At 42.2% G+C, this 13,505-nt stretch overlaps 1 pseudogene; it reads right to left on the bottom strand.

Annotated features, from left to right (window-relative positions):
* Window positions 1-6,718: 6,718 nt before the first annotated feature.
* On the bottom strand, window positions 6,719-12,969 carry LOC116460978 (large ribosomal subunit protein eL19-like; annotated as a pseudogene).
* Between the last annotated feature and the right edge of the window lie 536 nt (window positions 12,970-13,505).

Genomic DNA, 13,505 nt, shown 5'->3' with positions numbered 1-13,505 from the left:
ATGGCTCCAAGGAGGAGGGTCAGCCAAAGGTGGGTCAGCTGAGAACGTTTGAATTTGCTTCAGCCATTCTCAGAGTATTGATAACTGATAGGCTTTGCTGAGTTTCTATCAGACTGAAGGAGAAGTTGTGTATCAGTCTGTGTCTTGCCAGGTAAACAACCCATTCTAGGCATTTAAAGTGGAGGGAAATTTAATGCTGGAAATTGGATAGGAAGGTGTTGGAAGAGCTGGACGAGGCCGGGTGTGGTGGCTCATGCCTGTAATCCCAGCACTTTGGGAGGCTGAGGCGGGAGGATTGCTTGAGCCCAGGAGTTTGAGACCAGCCTGGATAACACAGCAAGACCCCGCCTCTACAAAAATAAGAAATAAGAAACATAGGTGCAGTGGCGCATGGCTGAGGGAGGCAGAGGTGGGAGGATCACTGGAGCCTGGGAGGTGGAGGCTGCAGAGGCAGCAGTGAGCCATGATGGCGTCACTGTACTCCAACCTGGATGGCCATAACAAAATAAACAAAAAAGAGCTGGATGAGAAAAAGGAAGAGAATTTTACCCCGAAATCAGGACAGCACCCTTGGTCTGGTGCTTATAACCTGTATTTGCTGATGGTGCTGGAGGCTTGTAATCACTTGTGACTACTTGCAACCACAAGCAATCACCTGCCATGGCTAGAGCCAGAAACAGGATCGTTTCTCATTTCCTCCCACTTTCTAGTCCCTGACCTATGAAGTCCACTGGCAAAATCTAACGGTAACTCAGCTGGCAAGGAAGCCTACAAAATGTAGTCTCCCAACCCCCTTGTCATTCAGAGTAGAGCTTCCAAGGTCAGGAATGGGGCAAATACTAATAGGTAAAATCAGGCATAAAGACATCATGCAGCCTTTTGCCATGTAAGTTCTGCCTACTACTTGGCTCTTGCACTGTTTCTTGAGATGTCTCTGTCTCTCCCACACATCGTCAATATCCATTAATCACCATGAAGGATGCCAAATTTCCCTGCACCTTTTTCCCTCACTCCCACTTATATAGTGTCATTTTTCAAAAACAGATTTTTAATTCATTGAAGTTTATCGTATATAATGAAAAGTGCATATAAGTTCACAGCCATATAAATGTACACAGACAGAGCACACTCAGGCACCCATAACCCAGGTTTAAAAAACCCCAATACTACCAGCACTCCAAAATTCTCCCTTTGTTTATCCTTCCAGTCAATACCCCTGTCTGTCAAGAGTAACCACTATCCTCATATCTAACATCATAGTTTAACTTTGCCTGCTTTTTTGTCTAAGATTTCTTATTGTATTCTTGAGTTTGTTCTACAGTTTCTTGGATTCTATTTTGGTTTCACTGGACATAAGAGTTCTTAGGTGTAGATGATAGAATCCACTCTAAATAGCACTCTAAATAAGCAGAAAGGGATTGATTAAAGGGTCTTAGGAAGCTCACACACTCTCCAGGAGGGATGGAAACCGGACTTGGATGCTTCATAACCAGAAACGTTACAGTCAGTGTCAACAACGGCAAGAGGGAATCCCCAACCATGTATGTCATGGGAATATTCCTAGAGAAATAATCACTTTCACCATTGCTTTATATTTGGCAACTAAGATACTGGGGACTAGATGCCAGAACATTTCATATTTGTACCAAAGAAACCATACAGCTCCACTACCATGACTGCCAGAAAATCTGATCTCCCTGAATGTGGTTGCCACCTCCTTTTGCCCATTCTTAGCTCCAAGTTTAGGGCCAGTGCATCTGTTTGACAGGACCTAGATTACACGAGGAATGCCAGATAGAAAAGAAGCTGGGATATTTAGCTTTTAGCTTTCCAGCCTTTACATTATAGGAAGTCAAGCCAAAGAGAGGTTAAAATGAAGTTAAATGGGCCAGTCTCTCTCTATATTCCTTCCTTCTTTCCTTCCTTCCTTCCTTCCTTCTTTCCTTCCTTCCTTCCTTCCTTCTTCCTTCCTTCCTTCTCTTTTTCTTTTTCCAAGAGAGTCTAGCTCTGTCATCCAGGCTGGAGCGCACTGGCGCAATCTCAGCTCACTGCCACCTCTGCCTCCCAGGTTCAAGTAATTCTCCTGTCTCAGCCTCCAGAGTAGCTGGGATTACAGGCGTGTGCCACCACGCCCAGCTAGTTTTTGTATTTTTAGTGGATACAGGGTTTCACCATGTTGGCCAGGCTAAACTCCTGACCTCAGGTGATCGGCTCCCCAAAGTGCTGGGATTACAGGCGTAAGCCACCGTGCCTGGCTGGTCAGCCTATATTATCTGAAATATTGTAGAATATCCATGAGTAGGATCACAGTGTTGTACAATTTTAGGGAATACTGTTTGTAAAATGAACAGAGAATTTTATATCGGTCAGTCTGTTACATGTGACACATAATTTTTAAAATGAACCGAGAATTTTACATCAGTGAACTTGTTACTCAATTGTCATACAAATAATTTTTTAAGTACAATAAGCATCACATCAAAAATCAAGGAAATGAGGCAGCAGTAACAAATAGGAGATCTAGACCTACAAAGATTTAATAAATTTGAATCACCAGTTACAGATTATAAAATAACTATGTTCACATTGTGTAAAATAAAAGTCATACAAGATGCCTCCTCAGATTAGAGAAAAAAAAAACTTTAAAATGAGCTATTTGGGTCAGGCACTGTGGCTTGCGCCTGTAATCTCAGCACTTTGGGAGGTTGAGGCAGGCAGATCAACTGAGGTCAGGAGTTTGAGACCAGCCTGGCTAACATGGTGAAACACTGTTTCTACTAAAAATACAAAAATTAGCCAGGTATGGTGGCAGGTGCCTGTAATCTAAGCTACTCAGGAGGCTGAGGCAGGAGAATTGCTTGAACCCTGGAGGTGGAGTTTGCAGTCAGCCTGGGCGACAGAGTGAGACTCCCGTCTCAAAAAATATATATTTATATCTATATATCTATATCTATATAACCTAACAATTTCTACAAATAAAAATACAATAACCTAAACTAAAAACTGAATGGGTGTGTATAATAGTGGGTTAGACAGTTAAAGAGAGAATTAATGAACTAGAAGTTAGGTCAGAAGAGAATATCCTTTCTGGGGAAAGGACAGAGAGAGATAGAGGAAAATGTGGAAAGAGATAGAAAATATTGAAGAGATGTTAAAAGACATGGAAGAAAAACTGACAAGTGAAGAGAGAAGAATGGTGAGAGACAGCTTTTTTTTTTTTTTTTTTTTTTTTTTTTTTTTTTTAAACAGGGCCTCACTCTCACCCAGAGTGCAGTCATCCGAGCTCACTGCAGCCTCGACCTCCTGGACTCAAGTGATCCTCCCACCTCACCCTCCTGAGTAGCTGGGTCTGCAGGCATGCACCACCATGCCCAGCTAAGTTTTGTATTTTTTATAGAGACGGGGTCTCCCTGTGTTGCACAGGCTGGTCTCAAACTCCTGGGTTCAAGTGGTCCTCCTGCCTCAGCCTCTCAAAGTGTTGAGATTATGGGCATTAGCCACCACCAAAGTCAAGAGCAATTTTTTATTTTTTATTTTTGAGACAGGGTCTCACTCTGTCACATAGGGTGGAGTGCAGTGGCGTGATCACTGCCCATTGCATGCAGCCTCAACCTCCTGGACTCAAGCAATCCTTCCACCTCACCCTCCCAAGTAGTTGGGACTGCAGGCATGTACCACCATGCCCAGGTAATTTTTGCATTTTTTGTAGAGACAGGGTTTTGCCATGTTTCCCAGGCTAGTCTTGAAATCCTGAGTTCAAGGGATCCTCCCACCTCGGCCTCCCAAAGTGCTGGGATTACAGGCGTGAGCCACCGTGCCCAGTCCAAGAGCAACTTTTGAAGAGATGCTAACAGAATTTTTCAGAACTGATGAAAGACACTAATTCACAGGTACACGAATCCTGACAAACCCCAAGAAGAATAAATAACCCAATATAATAATGGGCAAAAGATGTGAACATGCGTTTCACAAGACTGAACTGGCATGTGAGCTCCCCAGGTGATGTCCAAGCTCTGGATTCTCCTGATTTACAGCTAAGACATTTCCATGGCCAGAGATCTTCATCTGTTGTTGCTAGTTTTCCAGGTGCCCCCAGCCCTCGCTAGCCTTCATAAATATGTAGTGTCATGAAAAGGGGTCCACTCTCCTGGAACTCTTTCAACAGTGAGTTTAGCCCTGCCTGACCTAAGCAAGCTTCCTTTTGGGTAAAGGGAATTTGAGGCATCATATACATTTTTTTCAACTCTTTGCCTGGAAGTTTCCTCTAGTAAACCCTTACCTGTGTCAGTACCACATGTCATTAGAGATATTTGCTCTTGGATTCCATTTGACATGTGTGGTATGAGAAGATGGAGAACACCTCAGCATAACCTAGTAGCATTAAAGGCACACATGCCCAATTCCTAGATATATAATATATACCATAGAGAAACTCTTGCAAATATACAAAAGATACATGTACATGAATGCTCATAGCAGTTTTGTTTGAAATAGATCCAAATTGGAACAAATCCAAATGCCCACTAAAAATAGAATGAAGAGGCCAGGTATGGTGGCTCACACCTTTAATCCCAGCACTTCAGGAGGCTGAGGTGGGTGGATTGCTTGAGCTCAGGAGTTCAAGACCAGTGTGGGAACATGGAAAAATGCTATCTCTACAAAAAATACAAATATTAGCCAGGCATGAAGGCACCTACTTGTGGTCCTAGCTATGTGGGAGGAGGAGCTGGGAGGATCATAAGCCCAGCAGGAGGTTGAGGCTGCAGTGAGCAGTGATCACGTCACTGCACTCCAGCCTGGGCAACAGAGTGAGGCCCCGTCTCAAAAAAAAAAAAAAAAAAAAAAAGGAGAAAAGAATGAAGAATAAAATATGGTATATTTGTGCAATCGAATTATACAAGAATGAAAATAAGTAAACTAGTACACACAACATAGATGATTCTTGCAAAACAATTCTGAGTAAATAAGCAAAATGCAAAAGGAAAAGAATTACATTTTTTAGTGATGCATGAATGATAAAAAGATAAAGAACAGCTGGGCACAGTGGCTCACATCTGTAATCCCAGCAGTGAGGGAAGCCAAGGCGAGAAGATTGTGTGAGCGCAAGAGTTCAAGACCAGCCTGCGCAACACAGCGAGACCTGGTCTCTAAAAAACAAAATTCAAAAATTAGCTGGTGGTGGTGGTGTGTGCCTGTGGTTCAAGCTACTTGAGGGGCTGAGGCAGGAGGATCGCTTGTACCCAGGAGGTTGAAGCTGTAGTGAGCAGGAATTGCACCACTGCATCCCAGCCTGGCCAACAAAGTGAGATCCTGTCTCAAAAACAAAGAAACAAACAAAAAAAGATAAAAAATAACAAGGACATGATTATGATAAAATTTAGAATTGTGATTGATTCTATGGGGGAGCAATGCAGCAACATTCAGGGAGAAGAACATAGGAAGCTTCTGGAATGCTCACAATATGCTTTTCCCTTACCTGGGTGAGAGTACATGGGTGTTCACTTAAAAATATATGTTCACACCAGGTGTGGTGTCTCACGCCTGTAATACCAGCACTTTGGGATGCCGAAGTGAGCAGATCACCTGAGGTCAGGAGTTTGAGACCAACCTAACCAACATGGAGAAATCCCGTCTCTACTAAAAATACAAAAAAAAAAAAATAGCTAGGCTTGGTGGTGGGTGCCTGTAATACCAGCTACTTGGGAGGCTGAGGTACAAAGTTGAACCCAGGAGGCAGAGGTTGCTTGAGCCAAGATCACGCCATTGCACTCCAGCCTGGGCAACAAGAACAAAACTCCACCTCAAAAAAATAAAATAAAAATACATATTCAGCATTGAGTGAACATACTATGTATTTTTAAAAATTATCAATTTTTGGCCGGGCACGGTGGCTCACACCTGTAATCCTAGCACTTGGGGATGCCGAGGCAGGCGGATCACAAGGTTAGGAGATTGAAACCATCCTGGCCAAGATGGTGAAACCCCATCTCTACTAAAAATACAAAAATTAGTCAGGTGTGGTGGCATGTGCCTGTAGTCCCAGCTACTCAGGAGGCTGAGGCAGAAGAATTGCTTGAACCCAGGAGGTGGAGGTTGTAGTGAGCTGCCATCATGCCACTGCACTCCAGCCTGGGTGACAGAGTGAGACTCCATCTAAAAAAAAAACAAAAATTATCGATTTTCATTTATTGGCATTTAAAAAATTTGCATATGATAAAATTCACCTTTTCAATGTACAGTTTTATGAGTCACATGCATAGATTCTTATATTGACTATCACCACCCTCATAGAAACAGACATCAAAGGGCTGGGCGCCGTGGCTCAGGCCTGTAATCCCAGCACTTTGGGAGGCCGAGGTGGGCAGATCACGAGGTTAGGAGATGGAGGCCATCCTGGCTAACACGGTGAAACCCCGTCTCTACTAAAAATACAAAAAATTAGCCGGGCATGGTAGCGGGTGCCTGTAGTCCCAGCTATTCGGGAAGCTGAGGCAGGAGAATGGCGTGAACCTGGGAGGCAGAAGTTGCATTGAGCCGAGATCGCATCACTGCACTCCAGCTTGGGCGATGGAGCGAGACTCCATCTCAAAAAAAAAAAAAAAAAAAAGAAACACACCAAAGAATTCCCTTATGCTGTCCCTTTGTATTCAGATCCTTCTCCCACTCCAACCCTAGGCAACCACTGATCTATTTCCTGTTTTTATACTTTTGCTTTAGTTCAACGAACTCTCAGCAGGACAATTTCAAATATATCCACATCTAGAAATATTATAATCAAACTGTCAAAAGCCAAAGACAAAGAGAAAATCTTGAAAGCAGCAAGAGAGAAGCAACTCATCATGTATAAGGAATCCTCAGTAATATTAACAGCTTACTTCTTATTGGAAACCATGGTGGCTGGGGTGGTGGAGGAGAAAGGAGTGGGAAGAAATATCCAAAAGAAAGAAAAAGACTGTCAACTAAGAATTCTAAATCCAGCAAAACATCCTTCACAAATGAAGTAAAGGCTGGGCGTGGTGGCTCACCCCTGTAATCCCAGCACTTTGGGAAGTTGAGGGGGGTGGATCACTTGAGATCAGGAGTTCAAAACCAGCTTGGCCAACGTGGTGAAACCCCATCTCTACTAAAAATACAAAAATTAGCTGGGCGTGGTCATGCGTGTCTGTAATCCCAGCTACTCAGGAGGCTGAGACACAAGAATCACTTGAACCTGGGAGGCAGAGGTTGCAGTGAGCTGATAGGGTGCCATTGCACTCCAGCCTAGGTGACAAAGTAAGACTCTGTCTGAAAAAATATATATAAAGAAAAAAAGAAAGAAAAAAGGAATGAAGTACAAATACATACTACAACATGGATAAACCTTGAGAACATTATGTTAAGTAGAAGATGCCAGACGCCAGTGACAAAGGCCATATAGTGTATGAGTCCATTTGTATGAAATATCCAGATTAGGCAAAACTGTAGAGACAGAAAGCAGCAGATTAGTGGTTGCTTAGGGCTGGGCATAATTGAGGAAGAGGGATGATAGCTAAAGAGAACACTTTTTATTTTTATTTTCATTTTTTTAAGAGACAGAGTCTTGCTCTGTCACCCAGGCTGGAGTACAATGGCATGATCATAGCTTACTGTGGCCTTGAACTCCTGGGCTCCTCCTGCCTCAGCCTCCTGAGTAGCTGGACTAGGTGGAGTCTTGCTATGTTGTTCAGGCTGCTCGCAAACTCCTGGCCTCAAGTGATAGTCCTGCTTTGGTCTCCCAAAATGTTGGGATTGCAAGTGTGAGCCACTGCACCTGGCCTTTTTAATTTTTTATTTTAGGTGATAAAAATGTTTTAAAATGGACTGTGCTGATGGTAATACATACCTATGAATATATTTTAAAAAGTTGAATTGTACACATTAAATGGATGAATTCTATGGTTGTGAATTTTATCTCAAAACTGTTTTCAAAAAAATCTGCATTGATGAGTGTACAGTGTTTAAAAATGTAGTTTGTATTACAGTAAGAGCACAAAGGGGCGGGGAGAAATGGAACTAAATGGGAGAAAATTGAAATTAAGTTACGTTAGTATTAATTGAAATTAATTTGGCATTAATCCAATCTAGATGTTAAAAGTTAAGATGTTATTGTAATCCCCAGCACAACCACCAAGAAAATAACTCAAAAAATATATATAGGAAAGGAAGAACAGGGGAATTAAAATGATGCAATGGAAAATATTTATTTAACACAGAAGAGGGTAGCAATGGAAGAAGAAGAAGAAAGACAGAAAACAAATAGCAAAATGGCAGATGTACATCTTACCTCATCAGTTTAAATGTAAGTGGGTTAAACCCTCGGCCGGGCATGGTGGATCACGCCCATAATACCAGCATTTTGGGAGGCCAAGGCAGGCGAATCATGAGGTCAAGAGATTGAGACTATCCTGGCCAACATGGTGAAAACCCGTCTCCACTAAAAATACAAAAACTAGCTGGGCATGGTGGTGCGCACCTGTAGTCCCAGCTACTTGGGAGTCTGAGGCAGGAGAATCGCTTGAACCTGGGAGGTGGAGGTTGCAGTGAGCCAAGATGGCACCACTGTACTCCATCCAGCCTGGCAACAGAGCGAGACTCCATCTCAAAAACAAACAAGCAACAAACAAACAAACAAACTCTCTAATTATACAGCAGAGACTGACATAATGGGCTAAAAAATATGACTCAACTATTTGTTGGCCAGGCACAGTGGCTCACACCTGTAATCCTAGCACTTTGGGAGGCCAAGGCGGCCAGATCACTTGAGCTCAGGAGTTCGAGACCAGCATGGGCAACATGGTGAAACTCCATCTCTACTAAAGATACAAAAATTAACTGGGCGTGGTGGCGCATGCCAGTAGTCCCAGCTACTTGGGGGACTGAGGCAGGAGGATTGCTGGAACCCAGGAGTTCGAGGCTGCAGTGAGCTGAGATCGTGCCACTGCACTCAAGCCTGGGGGACAAAGTGAGATTCTGTCTAAAAAAGAAGAAAAAGAAAAAGAGAAACAAAACCTATTTGTTGTTTTCACCAGACATGCTTCAGATTCGAAGACACAAATAGGTTGAAGGTGGGATGGAAAAAAAACTATGCAAACAGTAACCAAAAGAAAGCCGAAGTGGCTATAGTTTTGCCCTTCCCAGAGTGTGATGTAAGTGGAATCATAAAGTATGTAACCTATTGAGTCTAGGTTCTTTCACTTAGCATAATGCATTTCAGAGTCCTCCATGTTGTGGCGTGTATCAATCATTTGTCCCTTTTATCTCTGAGCAGTATCCCATCTTGTGGATCTATTTACCCATTGAAGGACATTTAGGTTGTTTTGACCATTATGAATAATGCTGCTGTGAACATGTACAGGTTTTTGTGTGAATATACTTTTCCTTCTTTAGGATAAATACCTAGAGGTGGGATTGCTGGGTCATGTGATAAGTGTATGTGTAACTATAAGATACTGTTCCTGAGTGACTGTATTAATTTGAATTCCCACAAGCAATTATGAGAGTTCTTGTTGCTCTGTATTCTCATCAGCATTAGGTATTAATAGTATTTTTAATTTTAGTTATCATAATAGGCATGCAATGATTTCTCATTTTGGTTTTAATTTGCATTTCCCTTAATGACTAATTATGCTAAACATCTTTTCATGTGCTTATTTGCCATTCATATATATTCTTTGATGTAATGTCTTTACATCTTTTCCCCACTGTTTAAATTTTTTTTTTGAGATGGAGTTTTGCTGTTGTTGCCCAGGCTGGAGTGCAATGGCGCAATCTTGGCTCACGGCAACCTCCACTTCCCAGGTTCAAGCGATTCTCCTGCCTCAGCCTCCCAAGTAGCTGGGATTACAGGCATGCACCACCACGCCTGGCTAATTTTGTATTTTTAGTAGAGATGGGGTTTCTTCATGTTGGTCAGGCTGGTCTTGAACTCCCAACCTCAGGTGATCTGCCCACCTCGGCCTCCCAAAGTGCTGGGATTACAGGTGTGAGCCACTGGGCCCGGACTTTTTTTTTTTTTTTTATTTGAGACAGAGTCTCTGTTGCCCAGGCTGGAGTGCAGTGGTGTGATCTCGGCTCACTGCAACCTCCCCCTCCCAGGTTCAAGAGATCCTCCCACCTCAGCTTCCTGAATAGCTGGGACTACAGGTGCGCACCACCATACCCGGCTAATTTTTATGTTTTTTGGTAGAGACGGGATTTCACCATGTTGGCCAGGCTGGTCTCGAACTCCTGACCTCAAGTGATTGGCCCGCCTCAGCCTCCTAAAGTGCTGGGATTACACAGGTGAGCCACCACGCCTGGCCAACTTTTTATTTTGAAATAATTATAGGTTCACAGGAAGTTGTTCACATAGTGCAAAGAGATCCATGCGCTTTTGACTATTCCCCCAGTGGTAACATATAGCTGTAGTACAGTATCATATGGCCCTAATCGTCTTCCTCCCAAATTCATATGTTGTAGTCCTAACCCCACCTTCCTCAGAATGTATGTGGTGATAGGGTCTTTCAAGACGTAATTAAGGTTAAGTAAGGTCAAACAGATGGTCCCTCCAATATGACTGGTGTCCTTATAAGAAGAGGAGTTCGGGTGCATTAGCTCATGCCTGTAATCCCAGCACTTTGGGAGGCTGAAGTGGGAGGATTGCTTGAACCACTGCACTCTAGCCTGGGTGACAAAGAGAGGCCCTGTTTAAAAAAAAAAAAAAGAGATTAGGACACAGATACACACAGAGGGAAGACCACGTGAGGACATAGAGAGAAGACATCCATCTGCAAGCCAAGAAGAAAGGCTTCAGGAGGAATAAAATCTGCTGACCTTGGACTTCCAGACTCCAATACTGTGAGGAAATAATTTTTTTCCCCCAAGACAGAGTCTTGCTCTGTCACCCAGAGTGGAGTACAGTGGTGCAGTTTCGGCTCACTGAAACCTCTGCCTCCCAGGTCCAAGCAATTCTCCTGCTTCAGCCTCCCAAGTAGCTGGAATTACAGGCGCCTGCTACCACGCCTGGCTAATTTTTGTGTTTTTAGTAGAGACAGGGTTTCACCATGTTGGCCAGGCTGGTCTCCAACTCCTGACCTCAGGTGATCCACCCTCCTCGGCCTCCCAAAGTGCTGGGATTACAGGCGTGAGCCACCGCACCTGGCAGAGAAAATAATTTTGTTGGTTTAAGCTACCCAGTCTATGGTACTTGGTGTGGCAGCCCTAGCAAACCAATACAAACATCCAAATGAGAAAACTGACATTGGTACATTACAGTCAACTCGATTACAGACCTTGTTCAGTTTTTGGCATTAAAAAACCCCCCAAAACCCTGTATCCATTTGTGTGTGTGTGTGGTGTGTGTGTTGTGTTTAGTTTTGTGCAATTTTATCCTATGTATAGATTTGTGTAACCACCACCACAATCAAGATATAGAACTGCTCCCTCACCACCAAAGAACTCCCTTATGTTACTTTTTTGTATTTGTGTCCCCTGCCTCCCCCATCTCCATTTCTTTCCCTTGATTACTCCTAATTTGTTCTCTCATTTCTATAGTTTTGTCATTTAGAGAATGTTATAGGAATGGAATAATACAGCATGTAACCTTTTGACATGGACTTTTTTTTCACTAAGCATAATGCCCTTGACATTCATCAAGGTTGTTGCATGCCTTGATAGTTCATATCCTTTTATTGCAGAGTGATAATTGCTTTACATGAGTGTTCCAGAGCTTGTTCAACCATTCATTCATTAAAGGACATTTGAGTTGTTTCCAGTATTTTGCTATTATAAATAGAGCTAATAGGAACATTCAAGAACAGATTTTTGTATGCACATAAGTTTTCATTTTTCTGGGATAAATGCCCAAGGGTGTGATTGCTGGATCGTATAGTAAGTGTATGTGAGTGTCTGTACCATTTACATTCTCATCAGGAATGTACGAGAGAGCCAGCTTCTCTGCATACTTGTCACCACTTGGTGTTGCCATGACTTGTTATTTTAGCTGTTCATTACGCACCTATTTTAGCTGTTCTAATAGGTGTATAGTGAAATAGTGTGGCTTTAATTTGCATTTCCCCAATGGCTAAGGATGTTGGAAGTCTTTTCACGTGCTTATTTGTCACCTAAATCTCCTCTTTGGAAAAATATCTGTTTATATCTTTTGCCCATTTTATAATTGGATTGTTTTTATTTTTTTTAAACTGCAGAGTTTTTTTTAACTGCCCGTTTTAAAAAATTGCATTGTTTCTTTTCTTGTTTTTAAGTTTTGAGAGTTAGATACAAGTGCTTTGTCTGATACATGATTTGTAAATATTTTCTGCCAATCTGTGGCTTGTATTTTCATTCTCTTTTTCACTTTCTTAAGGGAAAAAAAGAGACTTGTTTTATTTGAGTGATTGGTCTATGTAATTGCTGAGGCCACTGAGTACAGACAAGGAGGGTGGGGGCGCTTTTTTTCTTTGTCTCTTCTTCCTTGGACAGAGCCTTGATGAACCTTCTTGGACTGCAGGTGAATATATTTGTATGCTTCCTTGGTCTTAGACCTCAACTTGTGGATGTGTTCCATAAGAATCCGTGTATTTTTGAACATGTTCTCTTTCACCTTCAGGTATAGGCTGTGATACATGTGGTCGCCAGTCTTCTTAGATTCCCAGTATCTTCTGACCAGCTGATGCAGAATTCGCATCCTCCCCATCCAGGGTAATCTCTTTGGCACTTGAGCATTGACAGTATCCTTTCATTTACTTATGCCCATATTCCTGCCCTCCTGGCAGGTCAAGGTGTTTTTCCTGCATGAAGCCCAGGAAAGGACAGTCAGGGGCTTGGGATTATCAGCCCATCTTTGATCAGCTTTCGAATCTGCTGGCAGGTGTTGGCATTGGCGATTTCGTTGGTCTTGTTAGGGTCTAGCCAGACCATCTTTTTGCCACAGTGGAGAATCTTAGAGGCAAGTCTCTTCTGAAGCTTGGACATACAGCTGTTGCTGCAGTGACAAAAGGAAATAACTTTTTATTCTCTTAATAGTGTTTTTTGCAGAGCAGAAGTTTTAAATTCCGAGAAAGTGAAATTTATCCTTTTTTTCTCTTATAGATGGCGTTTTTTGTGTCCTATCTGAAAGCTCTTTGACTAACCAAAGATCATGAATATTTTCTCCTAAGTCTAAGAGTTTTATAGTTTTACGTATTAATTTATGTTTATCATATATTTTGAGTTAATTTATATATATATACATATATGAAATGTAAGTCTAGGTGATTTTTTGCATGTGGAAGTCCAGTTGTTCCAGCACCTTCTGTTGAAACGGCTGTTCTTTCTTCATTGAATTGTCTTTACATCTTTGTCAAAAATCAGCTGACCATATTTATGTGGGTCTATTTCTAGAATTTTTAGTTTGTTGCATTGGTATTTGTCTTTTTGCCAATATCACAGTGCCTTGACTATGGTAGCTTTATGATACATCTTAGAACCAGGTAGTGTGCACATGCAAAAGAATGCAGCTGGATCCTTTT

This window comes from Hylobates moloch, unplaced genomic scaffold (genome assembly GCF_009828535.3).
Source record: "Hylobates moloch isolate HMO894 unplaced genomic scaffold, HMol_V3 SCAFFOLD_21, whole genome shotgun sequence".
NCBI classification, from domain to species: domain Eukaryota; kingdom Metazoa; phylum Chordata; class Mammalia; order Primates; family Hylobatidae; genus Hylobates; species Hylobates moloch.
The sequence above is the reverse complement of the archived record's forward strand: the minus strand, read 5'-3'. Positions and strand labels throughout refer to the sequence as shown.